The sequence below is a fragment of the Nothoprocta perdicaria genome, unplaced genomic scaffold, assembly GCF_003342845.1.
Source record: "Nothoprocta perdicaria isolate Ctin4 unplaced genomic scaffold, notPer1 scaffold_86, whole genome shotgun sequence".
NCBI classification, from domain to species: Eukaryota; Metazoa; Chordata; class Aves; order Tinamiformes; family Tinamidae; genus Nothoprocta; species Nothoprocta perdicaria.
Genome location: NW_020456154.1, coordinates 3,157,652 through 3,172,279, shown reverse-complemented (window position 1 = coordinate 3,172,279; position 14,628 = coordinate 3,157,652).

Sequence of the window (14,628 nt, the reverse complement as noted above, 5' to 3'; positions counted from 1 at the left end):
AGCACCATATACAATGGGATTTTTTCTACTGATGATCTTTCCTCCTGGCTATTCCCACTTTGAGTGAACTAGGAGTCTTCAAATATCAAAAGAAAAGTGAAGCAACAATAGTCACAGTGCCCCAAACTCATTAGAGCTTAGTTGTTGACTCATTTCTTGTGCCTCAGTCTGTCCTTTGGCATTAATGCAGGCTTCAGAGGGGGGTTGATATCCTTGGATGATATTCTTGGGTGAAAAAGGATGCACCTTTGTATTAAATTTTTGGATCCTCACCAGCTAGAGCTCGTGGTTGGTGGTCTGTAGGATATAGGCTGCTGGGTGGGGTCTCAGACTTCAGCAGTTTGCTCGAGCTGCTCTTCAAGGGCTGTCCCGGCTTTTCCCTTTTCAGCTGGAGAAAGCAGAGGGAAAGGTTAAGTCACAGAAACTATTTGAGCTATGCAAGATTAGATGAGAGACAGGATGAGTTTCCATGATCTGCCATGTGACCTGGAGAGCAGCAGGCAGGCAGAGAGAAGATTGAGCTGAGCTCTCCTGAACGGAGGCTGCTTACCACATCACACACCCTCTGGTTGTTTTCCCCTCCCAAATTCTCCTTTTTTTTTTCTTTTTTTTTTTCCTTTTTTTGGGGGCTATTCTCCAGGGGCCGCTAGGGCTTCACTTACGTTACTTCAGTGAGTCACAGCGGGTGACTTTGGGACCCAGCTCCGTGGGCGCAAGGTGCCGCATGCTCCCCCAGCTCCCGCTGTGAGCCAGGCTGTGCTCAGCACCGCGGCCCTGGACATGGCCTGTCGTCACTCACCCTTGCTCTCGCGGCTGACACGCTGCCCGTGGTGGAGCAGGGGAGGGTCTCACTCCAGCTCCCGCAGCTGCAGGAGCTCCAGCTCCTGCAGGTCTCTCGCTCCAGACCCTGCAGAGGGTCTCCTGGCAGTCAGGGCACAGTGGCAGGTCCCATCCCAGGTGCTCTTGGGTACTCTTAGGTGCATGGTAGGGGTTGCAGATGCCAGGCAGACTACTGAGCCCTGCCTGTGGAAGCAGCAGTGTCAGTCCATTGAGTTTGCAGCTGCTTCAAGCAGGGGTACGAGAAGGGCCCATCTTCCCTGCATAGGATCCCTCCTTTAGAAGCCTGCTGCTACACAAGGTGGTCATTAGCAAAGTGTCTTGGAGGTTTGCAGTCCATCTTCCTCTGCTAGCTGTGCTATCTACAGAAAGTCTAGCTCAAAAGGAGCCAGGAGAAGCCATGCCAGCAGCTCCAGGGTGGGTCATCATTGAACCCCCAAGGCACAGTGTCCGGCACTGTGCCCAGAACAACTTCAGTGCGTCTGTCAGTGTCCTGCTCCTGGCAATGTTTGTGACTCCAGGGGGTGCAGGACACTTTCCAGGTCCAAAGAAAATATTTCGTACACACATTTGCAAGATCCTCCCTGGTAATCCTGAGTGCACAGCATGTACAAATGGCCAAGACCGTGATTCAGAGGCGAGGAGACGGGGAGTAGGTGAATACCCCCCACAATGGTGAACTTTCCTCCAAGGCCATTGCCACTCAGATTTTAGACTCCACAGCCAGAGCCCAACCACACACCTCCATTCCTGGGGAACGTGGAGCTGCTCAGCAGCTCAGCCTGGTCTCTGGTGGCCACAGCCGCATCCACCTGGGTTAGGTAGTGACCCAGAGGCTGCTCACCGCCTGGTGGATCCTGAACCTTTCCCTATGTCTGACCCAGGCCAGATTGCTTTATAGGAGGAGAGATTGTGTACTCGGGATTTCTGAAGCTCTCTCTTCCCCAGTGGTGCTACAAGAGAGAACGTGTGCCTTTTGGCACCCGACCAGAGGGTGTGGACGGTGCCTGGGGAGCCTGGTCGTCCTGGGGAGAGTGCAGCAGGACGTGTGGAGGAGGTGTATCGTCTTCCGTTCGCCACTGCGACAGCCCACGGTAGGTGTACGTGCCCACAGCTGCCTGCTTGTGGCCCTGCGCTGTCCCGGCTGCATGACGTTGCTGTGGGGAAGGTGCCCCCATCGTACCTTAGCAACACTGCCCTTAATGCCTGGAGGGATCTGGAGAGAACTGAGTTCAGTGGGTTGCAGTTCTCACTGCATTCACTTCACAACTGTCTCCATAGCCTTTCCAAAGGCACTTGGCACTCTTATATTCGGTGCTGGCACTGCAGTGAACACGGACAGTCCCAAAGCCCCTTGGACAGCCCCACCATATGCAGCTTGCAGCTGAATGCATGATGTTTTCTATGAGCAGGTCCTTGCAGCAGAGCAGGGCTGGGGAGAGTCATGGTGTTCCTGTAGGTTTGGGGCAACTGGCAGCAATGAACGTGCTGTTTCTTCCCTCTTGTTCCCCATTCAACAGGCCCACGATTGGAGGGAAGTACTGCCTGGGGGAGCGGAAGCGCTACGGGTCCTGCAACACCGATGTGAGTACCACGAGCTGCAGGGTGCTGCACGGGGCCCTGGGACRCTGCTGCGGGCTGGGTGCAGGCAAGTCGTGCTCTGCCAGGAGCAATCTCATGGGGAGGGAAGCCGAGTAGGACTGTGCACACCTGCTCCGGCTGCAAGCTGCTAAGGAGAGCCGGTAGGTGGTATGTACCTGCAGGGCTTCCCCCACAAGAAGGGAGCCCACAAAGATAACATGGAAAATAAGGAGAGATCAGAGGCTTCCAGCACTGGCACAACGGAGACTGTGTCTTGCATGCTGCAAGGTGAGAAAGGTTCACTGCAAACACTACTCCAGCACCCACTTCCCAAGGCCAGGTGCTAGAACTCATGGGAGGCCTACCACTGTGCTTGAGTGGAGGTGCACTCAGCGTGGAGAAGAACAACTAAGCCTTGGCCCCAGAAAATGCTGATTTTAGTGTCCTAAGGCTGGTAGTGAAAATAATAGATGCCTTCCCATTACTTCCTCTGCACTTTTTAGCCTGTGCCTGGCTTTTCAGATGTCTCGCTTACCCAGCTGCTTGTAAGAACAAGTGTTGAATCTCTAGATGGACTGGCAGGGACCCATTGACTCTTGCCATTGGTMTTCAAGTAGTGTTAAGCTTCACAAGAAGGATGCTCCAGCTGTCACAACTGAAATCTATGTCCTGGAAGGGCTGTTTCTGGTCATGATTGTAGCAACTCCTGCCCCGCTGATAGATAACCTCTTCACTGACCTCCTGGCCCCATCACCACAGGACTGCCCTCCTGGTTCCCAGGACTTCCRAGAGTTGCAGTGTGCCGAATTCGATAACGTCCCTTTCCGAGGGAAGTACTACACCTGGAAGACATACCGGGGAGGTGAGTGATGCAGGGCGSTTTGGAGCTCCTCAGAGCATCTCTCAGCTTCAAGTGCTCGAGCGGGCAGAKYTGGAGGAGTCTTAGAGCTTTGGTCRCCTCTGCTTGGCACTCGTGGTTCCTACCAAGCCCATGTCTACATGCTTCAGCAAGCTCTTAGTCCCTGTCATCCCCGTCCCAGGCCATGCAGACTGTCCACTCTTTACTGCAGCACCCACATGCCCGTGGCTGCCTCCCCTTTGCATGGCTGTGGGTAAGGGCTCCCTCCTCAGACAGCTGGCTCCCAGCACTGCAACTCTGTCATGCCCTAGTCCTGGGTAACATAACTCTCTGCAATTGTTCTTGGCTCTGCCAAAACCAATTCCAGCAGTGTTGAAGCTGTTTAGATTCTTTCCTTAAGCCTGAYTGTTTGCTTAATTATACAGTGGACAAACACAAAGGCAGACAAGAAAAAGGAGTTGCAAAAGCCATGCAAACTACCACCCCGTTCCATCCAGCATCCTGTCCTGTTTCTGACAGGGCAGATGGGCAGCTCTCCCTGCCCAGACAGGTTAAGATTTCAGCTCCTGCTTAAGGAGCTGAACCACTGGATCTGGCAAAAAGCAATACCCACCTCTTCCCTGAGGTCAGCCCTAGCATGACCTGCAGAAGTGTATACCTAAGCAGAGGGGGCAGGAGGAGGTCTCCATGGCAGAAATCTCTTAATAATGAGAAAGAACAGTGCATCTCCTTCATGTAGTTAATGAACTTGCCTGGGGAAATCCTTCTCAGCTGTGTAAATAAGCACACCTCGCAGCGGGGCTCCTGCAGCCGGACCAGATGTGCTGAGGCTACAGGGGATAGATCAATAAAAATGTAATAAAATTGCAAAGCAATGAGTCACACAGAGACCCCAATGGATTCTGAGGTGGAAAACAGCCCCGCAAGCTTCATCCGCCCTAGCTCAGACCTCTCTCTTCTCCCCAGTGAGAGGCAGGCACGGCCCCGTGGTCCAAGTGCAGGCCTCASCCCAGGGAGTGGTTGGCCAGCTGCACATGGGTCTCTGTGCTTCCGTCTGGTCTTGACACTGATGGTTGCTTTGGCTTTCAAAAAGATCCTTTCCCCTCTTTCTGCTTCAGCTTCCTCTTCCATAAAATGMGGTGATAAATTTTGTCTTCCTCCCAGAAGGCTGTCGTGTAYTCACATTTTGAAGGGATCRAGACGTTCTGTGTTTCAGAAGCTCGCCYGGCTTTGGGAAATGGTGGTGGTGTTTGGTCGTTATGTCTTTTTAATTGAGTCATAGGGTGTTGCAGTATTCCTCAGGTAAGGAAACTGAGGCATAAACAGGGAAGCGGTTTGTCCATGTTAACAGAAAGAGCGGTGGGACGGAACCTGCATCTCCTCAGCCTGGGCTAGAAGTCAAACTAGGAGAGCTCCCGTCTTCTGCCTTGCAAGAACTGCGTGCTGAAACCTGCTTGTCTACAACCCATCAACTAGTGACTCCTGCCAGGTTAGCAGCAGCCTCCCTTCAGGGCGTGGACTGTCCTGGGTGGTCCCAGATCACTTGGGACCATGGTGGCATTAGGCCATCGTTACTATTTCTCACCTATGAGTTTCTTTGTTCAGGTCTGACCAATTTGGCAGGACCTTGGCACCAGTTACTCACCTCTTTAGYTGCTAGTGGGATTCTGTGATTCTCAGTGCCATCCAGGTGACAGAGGCACATCTGGGGAGCTAGCAGTGATCATCCCTTGCATGTCCACCCCTGCCATGCTGCAGACCATGGGAATGGCAGTGCCCTAGTGGATCTCAGGCACTTTTCATCTTTTGTCTTGCATTCACTGTGCATGGTTTTCKCTCAGGACCCATGTCCTTCCTCTCTAGACCTTGTTCATACAGAGCTCTCGTGAGTACTGATGTCCAAAACTAGGTTAAGTGACAAAAAATGGAAGCTCAGAAAAAGCAACAGAAAAATTATTTAATCAAATAGTCTATCGCTTCCAGAACAAGAGAGGCAAATAGGGAGGAAGGGRTGATATGGGCAAGGTGGCTGATGGAAAATAGCTGTAGAAACAGGAAAGTGTTTCGAAATACCCTAACAAGGAAGGAAATGACAACCAATATTATCGATTTACTTCATCAGTCCTGTCAGAAACTAGTGCAGAGCCTGCTACTGCTATTGTATATGACTCAGTCACATGCTAGTTGTGTACCCAGATAGTCTGGTCAACTACTAATGTCAGAATCTGACTATTGCAGTCAGAGAAGTAGGATATCACGATCAAAGAACTCATGAGAGAACTATATGCCTACAACCATTCCTTCAGAATCTTAAAAATCTAGTTACAAGTGCAGAGCAGCAGTGACCCTTTGTGGCAAGAGATCCTCTGCATTTTGTTCTCCTAATCATTTCTTGAGAGATAAAAATGTGTCAATTTGCTGTTCAAGATGAAGACAATTCTGCTTCTTGCATTTCATGGATTTAAAGACCTCTCTAAATGACCAAAAAGTGTTCATTGAATGAATCTCATAATAGGCTTGAGATTTCCTAAAATCAAACTCTCCAATACTTAATTTCCCCAACTATTGGCTAAAAGTCTGTGTCAAAATTTCTTCTCTCTAAACTAAGGAAATTATCTGTAGTTCCTATAATAATTGGAAGTTCTCTGAACTGTCAGTGAAGAAAGACAAGTACTTCTGGTCAGTAATTCAGACCTCAAGTGAACTGCCCTTGCCTTTGAATTTTTTACATGTCTCCTTGCACTATACATGTAATATAAAGTATCTACATTTCCAAATTTGTCACTTCAGGTTCCTAAAGTTAGGAGAATATATCTGTATCTTACTGTGGACCTAGTTATTACTGGTATAAACGTACCTTCCCATTTGGGACTTAGCTATATTTGGATATGCACTTTTACACTGACATAATTGCTTTTACCATAAGGGAATTGTACTACTTCAGCTACACTGTTATAGTCAAAGAAGCACAATTTTCTGGTGCAGATGTGCCCTGCATGTTCATTACAAAGATTTTATGGCTCATTTTCTAGTGGTTTATAAACTGGGACAATTTTCCCTAATAAGACTGAGGGACAAGGGGACTTGAGCTTACAATAGGAAGGTAAGTGGCAAATACAGAGATGATGAGCATCAACCTCCTATAAATTTCAAAGTTCTCTTCTGTCAGTGTTCCTCTTAGTTTACACGTGCAGCCTGCCAACTAACTCATTTTTCATTACTCCAGCCTTTAGTCTTTAAAAGATAAACRTGTAGAATGAGACAGACAATGAACATACCAATAAGCAACCTGATCCCAAGCCAGCTGCTAGTCTGTCCTTTCCAAGTGTGCTGGGCAGCAGACTAGAGTCCAACTGTGTCACCTGTGCCTCAACAGCCAGAAGACTGCCTTCTTAGGGGAGCCAAATCTAAAAAGGAGATGCCTCATTCATCTGTGTTCAGTTCCCCCAATGGCTTACTATGCGATTCAGCTCAGCTTCACAGACCTCAGCTTCCTTTCTATGAAAGAGATCTGTCTAATACTTTTCTCATTGGCAAAATGAGGATAAAAGACTTAATAAAGACACAGTTACTTGGGAAAGTCGAGTGAAAAACGAGAAACTACAACAATCATATTAAGAAACCACCTGCACTCATAATCGTTTTCAGCATGAGCTGAAAACAATATAAAACCTTTGCTCTTTAAAAATGCATCAGTCCTGTACACTCTGATAACAACTCTTAGAACTGGTTCCCAATCCCCCTAGAAAAGAATGTGGTTACTAAATTATCAAGCAGTGGACAATAAGCCTGTTATTCTATAGAATAGGAGAACAGGGAAATTAAATGAAGAATAGCCTTCTGTCCAGAAGCRCTAATCTGGGAATACAACACTCTGCTTCTGGATGGCATCAGCAAAGTGAATGCAACAAAAGTCATTGGAGACTCTGAAGCTGTGATTTCGTGAAAAGAGTATATGGGGGTAATATCATCTTGTAAATTCCCTCTTCTCATATATTGCTGCTCTTTCATGCCCCATACTAAGATAGGCACATGAGGCTATGCTGCAAAAACGCATCAGCTAACTTAGTATAAAGAACTCCACAAAAATATTTTTTACGCCATAGATAAAATTTTCAGGTCAGTTCACAGCGAAGACATTAGAAGAGAACAAATGGGGAAGAATATGTTAAATTGGCCTTGCTGGCAGATGCATTGTCCTATGAAACCACAGTTTGACTATCGAATGAATGTATGTAGGTATATATGTACATATACATCCCCAAACAATTCAGACACGTGTGTTTGTGTCTTAGCCATCTATCTCTACATACGATACTAATGCAGTCTTTCTCTCACACATATGCTTCAGGGCAGTGTAACACTGGCACTCAAATGATTTACGTTTTTTCTGATATAAGGAAGGATCCAACACATACTCTTGTATTGTTTTTTATTATTTTTAATAATATTTTTTATTAAGCCWTTTTTTTTYYTTTTTTTTTGTGAATGAGTTATCTTCTACTGAGACAGTATCTGAAGAATTCATACCCTGAATAGCTGTTTCTGTCTGCTCCAGTGCCTTTGCCCTGTTTCCCAGTGCTTTCCTTAGTTTTCTAGATTTCACCACAAAGAGCTTGTAGAATCTATTGTAGAATCTGAATGTAGTGCCATTGTAATGGATTTTTTCTTTGTAAATCAGAACATAATAGGGTAGAAAGGAATGAAGAACAGTGTGTTAACCCTGCTTCATGAATAAAGAGGAATTTCCTTGTGAGAAGACAGGGAGTGAGAATTTTTCGCAATAAAGGAAAAAGAGTAAGTGAAGAGAAAAAAATTAAAAAATCAGAAAATCCTGTTTCCAAGACAGATGATAAAATTCCTCTACTGCCAAAATAATCTTTATTCCAAGCCAGGTGGTTAAGAGACCCTCTGACCCAAAATAGTCAGAAATGGAGAAGTCAGGACTGATGTCCTGTTCCAGTTCTTTCTGTTCCACCTCTTGCCTCGGAGTTCTGCTGAATGTGACATTTTTTTCCCTGGCACCTAATATACAGACCTCTGCTGCTAATTTTATGCACAGAGCTCTCAGGCTATGTAATTTGAGGCCAGAGAGCACATACCCTCCAACACTGCATCTGCAGTGGAGGAGAGGGGGAAGGGAGAAGGAAGCCAAACAAGAAACAAGCTTCTAAACTTGTAGATGTCTGGCTGATCTTTGGCTGTCAGAACTACTGGGAATCTTTCTGTCTGTCCTTGCCCTGTCTGCCAACAGTCTGCTCCAGCAGATCTGCCAGCAATTACACAGATACAGACAACTACTCCTCTCTTTTGCACATTAAATTCTATCCAGCTGCTGTACGACTAAATCGAGCTGTTGGCCACAATTTCCACAAAATTCTASTTGGGAGTAAAAATACAGGCTGACRGGTTTTTTTCCMCTCCTTGATTGATATCTATGCATCAGGGAATGAGCCTACACTGTAATAGTTTCTATCAAAATGAAAATGTTCTACTAACTTTCAAAACCTGGCCAGATTATACTTGAGAGGATTGTACTAACTGTACACCCATTTAACTGATAAGAAAAGCTTTTGAATAAAGTACCCTCTTCACCATGAACCTCTTCACTACTAAATGGCCAATTTTTCTTGAAGCTTTCTTGAAGATATTGTGATAACAGAATTAWATCAATAACTTCTTCCRGTCCAAACATTTTATACTGAAACACAATAATCTATATTGCCCAAAGACTTCTTTGGACAGTGCAACTACATCCTAACTAGTGCAACTTCTGGTATAATTATGTGGATCAGTAATATTATGTGTAGAGGTGGCTTTAAAAGGTGGATCTTGGACCGTGCTGTGCAGCAGATGATATTATAGCCGAGAGACCTACCCAAAACTAAATAAAAATCACTCTTGAGAATTTGCAAAGAAAGGTCTGGGATATTTATTAGTGTTCAGCTGTGACAAAAGATAACAAGTTTTGATGTTCAGGGAAATTTCCTACATTTCTTCTCATCATGAAATATATACCTATATAAAGAGGAAAGGCCATGCAAAGGAACATGGTCTTCTGGTTCTTTTCTTGGGCRTAGGATAAACAAAATAGGACTTAAAAATCAGATAAGTTCACATAATGGCCTGGTCTAGTCATTACCTTGTTTACTAGATGAAAAAAAAAARRAAAAAAAAAAGAGAGAAGTAGAGGAAAGTTGAGGACAAGGGACAGAAGAAATAGGACTGTGTGGGAAGAACCAAATTTTAAGAAGAACTGGGAAGAATCTATCACTCCTCCAAAGACATGTATTGCATTTTCAGACTTGACCCACATATGTCTGGCTTTCTAATTTACGAGAGACATGAAGCTGACCAGCCAGTAGGCTGCCCATAAATCACTTCTCTTGGCTAAGCCAATATGATTCACATGAGGGGAGAGGAAAGGAAAAGTGAGGAAGAATCCAGACCTTGCCCTTCCTTGATGGCCACTGCCTGGGACATATCCTGATGACATCTAAAAAACTACAGGTATCCTGAGTTGACAGTAGTCCTTGCCAAGACCTCTCAGATATAAAAGCTTCAAGACCAGAGTCTTTATCTATTGCCTGAATGTGTGGCTGCCTGGTACAATTATCATTTCATCTCCATGATACTTGCAATTTTGCTGATCAAAGTTTTGCTCAGAGCACTGCATTTTCGTTTTCTTTCATTTGCTTCCATTCTTTACAATCTTTATTTTTCTTATTTCTCTTTCTTTTTCTCTTCTTATTTTTTTTTCTTTTTTTTTTCCCCCCAGTAAAGAAATTGTATCAAAAGACCACCAAGTATTACAACTTCGCTCTGCAAAACCTACTGCAAACACAATACAGGACAATACTTGCCCTAGCCAGGGGAGTCAAAAAATAATCCTTAATTACTTAATTTCTGTCCCTCTCCATGTATTTGATGGCATTTTTCTCTCTCTTCTACACTTCTATTTCCCGCATTTCTTTCATTTTTTTTCATATTCTTAATTGGAGAAAAGCTATTTGAAAATACCAGGAGGAATATTGTTAGGACATTTGGTCAGCTAACGAAAAAAAAAAAAAAAAAAAAGGATTTGCCAAGACAAGGGGAGATCAGAAATAACTGAGAGATCTGCAGAAGAAATTGTATGTGTAGATGCCTGCACGTGTGTTTGGTTGGTTTAATAACTTGATTCTGCAAGTTATTAAAATAGAATAAATTGTTTGTTGCCTGCCTGACTTTTGGTGGAAGTAGTTTTTGACAATGTCTAGTTAATCTACTGGAGTATAAGGCTGCTATACAAAGAGGCCTTGGCAAGGTGGAGGACTAGATCTACAGGAAAATCGTGGAAACTCAGCAAATCCAAACACAAASTCCTGCACCTGGGATAGAATGCAGTTGGGAGATGATTAACTAGATAGCAGCTCTGAAAAACAGGATCTCAGGGGTCCTGATGAACCAGTTGAAGATGAGTCAGCAGTGTACCTTTGTGACGATGACRGCTAACAGCAGCCTGAGCCGTGTTTGCAATAGAGTAGCCAGAAAGTCAAGAGAGGTGTTTTTTTCTCCTATACGTATGAGACTGCATCTAGAATACAGTCTCCTGCTTCGAAGACCCCCAAACATGGGRAATATTGACTGCCTGGAGAGAGTTCAATGGAAGACAACATAGGTAGGTAAGTAGGTASGTAGGTAAGTAGGTAGGTAGGTAGATAAATAAAAAGCTAGAACATGTAACATATGAGGGAAATTGATTTGTTTAGTTTGGAGAAAAGAAAGCTAGGCTGGAGATCCCAGATAATTCCACTAAATAAAGAAGTTTTAAAGAGGAAGATAGAACTAGACTTTTCTCCTAAATGCATGGTGAAGGACAGCAGGCAGCAATAACAGTGTGCAACAATGGAACGCCCCATTGTACGTGAAGAAAAAAATATTTAACAAGATACAGAAACAAGTTCCAAGATTGACTGTGGGATCTCCATCCCAGGAGATTTTCAAGTCTGAACTAGAAAAAGCTTGATTGACTTGGACATTGTTCCTGCTTTGAGTAAAACGTAGGACAACTTTGAAAAAAACGTTGTCCTAAAAGCAAAAGTCTRAAAAACATTACGTTTAGTAGGCTCACAGCAAAATATTGCTGAATACGCTGGGATTGGATTGCCAGTATGAAACAATCAACTGACTTCCATGCTTTGCTTATATCATCTCATGCATCTGCAAATTCTTTCCTCTTCCAAGACCAAACTTTCCCTCCTCCCCATTTCCCCTTATGCCACAGCCTTCTCCCAGTCTACCTGCTCCCTCAACTTACTTTCCTCTTTCCATAACATTCTTAATCCTCTCCTCTGCTCCCCAACTCCACTTTCTTCCTCTGCTCCTAAATCTCTGATCCTGAGGCAGAACAGAATTCTTYAAGGCACCTCCCATAATAGTAAATAATTATTTGACTTTGAGCCAGGTCCTACCTTAGCATTTCTCCCCTGTGATTTGGTGTAAGGGGTGTGTGAGGAAGTTTGGAAGTGAGAATCAGAAAATCCTTACACTGATGTGGTAATCCCAGGAAAAGGTAAAGTTGCATTATTAATTCCTGTAAAATAAATGAGTTTAATGCCTAAAGCACCTTAGAGCAGCCTTCCTGAAATGTTACTCAACAGATCAAACAATCAGTATGTGAAATGAGGGGAGGAGGGGAAAATAACCACCTATATGTGAGTATAGACACTAAAGTTATGTGCCACAGAAGTTCTAGTTCTGCATTAATTTTAATAGCAGTAAATGTAGTTCTTCAGGTTTTATTTTATTTTARTAGCCTGACTCCCCTCACACTCAGTCACTATTTATACCTGCTAATGACATTGCTTTAGACATCAAGAGTCTCTTTATAAGAAATTAAATGGTTTATAGAAGCTTAGTGTGTAAAGCTATATGTCTGACATAGTATTTAAAAAAAAAAAAGAAAAATGTACATGCTTTGAAATTGGATTCTGATGGCTGGCGACTAGTGAACAATCAGAGTGARTATAGTTAATGAACATCAGAAATTTTCCTATTAGAAGGTAAACTAGTCACTTTCTCCCTTGAATCAATCTTTTTGATTCATAAGAGCAGGACTGTAATGCCAGCCAAAATACTTCATTTCTAGTAGTGCTTTAATCTATATGTTTCAGCAAAAAATGAACACTTAAAATATTTGTGTCCTTCAGACATACAGTTCAAATTCTTACTCCTGCTGATGATTGCCTTGTGCTTTCAAAAGCTGACAGATTTAGCTGGACTAACAGCAGGATACTCTGTTTTTATATATATTCCTCTTCAGCAGTCTCAGTAAACTATTTTCTGAAGTAAAAGCRTGCAGCTGTGCCACAAGATAATTAAGCACTGTGTGAAAGGACATTTATTTTTAAGCAAATCGAATTTTATCAAATTATTAGTCCATCTTAATTTGAATAACAATTATTCCTTTTTTTTTCTCACCTAAGATCCTTTTGTAGTTTCTTGGACAATGTAGAAACTCAAAATTTAACTAAGTTATTAGAAGAAAAAAAATCACAGCATGAAACAGTTATTGATTTCTCATTTGAGTCTCAAGACTCAATCAGAAAGATTATTCATGGTTATTATGCATAACCCTGTGAAAGAGTGTCCTTGGCACAAAAATTGACTCTCATTAAGTGAAATATGGAAGTGAAAAACTTAGGATGAAAGATCCTTTTTAATGGTTAGATCTACAAAAAATAAAATGATACAGTATGAAAATATGAGAAAGAAAACTAGGAAAAGAACTTATCATYTCTAGTAAGTCTATTCTCACATAAATATCTATATGAGCTTCATTCTTTTGATTTGGTTTGAGCTTTTATGTTTTACTGCACATACAAAACATTGGTCAACACTCAACACCTCTGCTTTACTATTGACACAAGCTTTTAAGAAGATGTGGTAGCCATGCTTAAGAATTCATGCTTGGATTAATGCTGCCACAGAAGTGCAAAAACTCTACTTAAATATGACAGTCTGCATAAGAGATGTGCTGAAYGAAAGCAGAAAGATCAACTTGGACAGAAGTTAACAATACCTCCTTTTGCAGTTATAACAGACTCTCTGGAACTACAGGACAAGGGTTTGTGTTTTGCTCTCTCAACTTCAAGGTCCTTTTAAGGATCTGTTAGTCTTCCAAGTTTCATAGTCCCTCAACTAAATTCTTCAGCTGCTGATGGCAGCTAAGAGTTAAGCTAAATAAAACTTTGAAAATCCCTGTACACTGTATCAAATGTACTTCTGGTAGGGGAGGTGGAGCAGCAAGCCTCAAATGTTCTATCTTCCAATAGTTAGGAGACTCATACCTTTTCCTAAAGTTTTCTCAAAGCTTCTCTATGTTTATTCTGGACCACTATATTTTCAATGTTGTTATAATGGCAAAAGCTGAAATATTAAAACATTTTATTTGACTCCCTATCRTGTATGTGCATGCATGTATGTGTGTATATCTGCACACATGCACATACGTACTTCTGCAGCAGTGTACATTTTATGAGGAAGGTACACATACTCAGATCTATAGGTTTAARTGTGCCTGAAGTAAGCACACACACACATACATTGTGGAAAGATATATGCCTACATATAAATGTCTGTTCCCCAGTTCTTTTCCTTAGCCAATCAGTCATTCCCTTGCTTGCTCCTTATTTATTCATACTATATCTCAAAACTGATGCCCTTCCTGCTCTCATCCTTCCTCTTAGCTAAGTAGTAAAAAACATTCTTAAACAGTTTGCATGACAATATCAACATCAGTTGATACTATATGATAATATATTTTATTCCTCTATTATTCCAGAACTATGCACTTCTATGCTGTCTTTTCTGTCATAAAAGAGAAAATTATGTATATTTATATGGGGAAAAAAATAGAAGGGGACAATATAGGGCAGAGCAATAAATATAGGACAGAGCAAAAAAAGATGATTTAGGGAATGGAGCATCTCTCTTATGAGGAAAGACTAAGTGAGCTGGGCCTATTTAGCCTGGAGAAGTTTGAGAGGGGATCCGATTAATATGTATAAACACCTGAAGGGTGAATGTAGGGAAGAATGGGCCAAACTCTTCTCAGTGGTGGCCAGTGACAAGGGRYAATGGGTAYAAGTTGAAACACAGGCAGTTCCATCTCCATGTGAGGAGGAACTTCTTCACTGTGAGGGTGCCAGAGCCCTGGCACAGGCTGCCCAGGGAGGCTGTGGAGTCTCCTTCTCTGGGGATCTTCCCAACCCGCCTGGATGCCGCCCTGTGCCCCGTGCCCTGGGTGTCCCTGCTGGAGCAGGGGAGTTGGACTAGGTGATCTCTAGAGGTCCCTTCCAACCTCAACC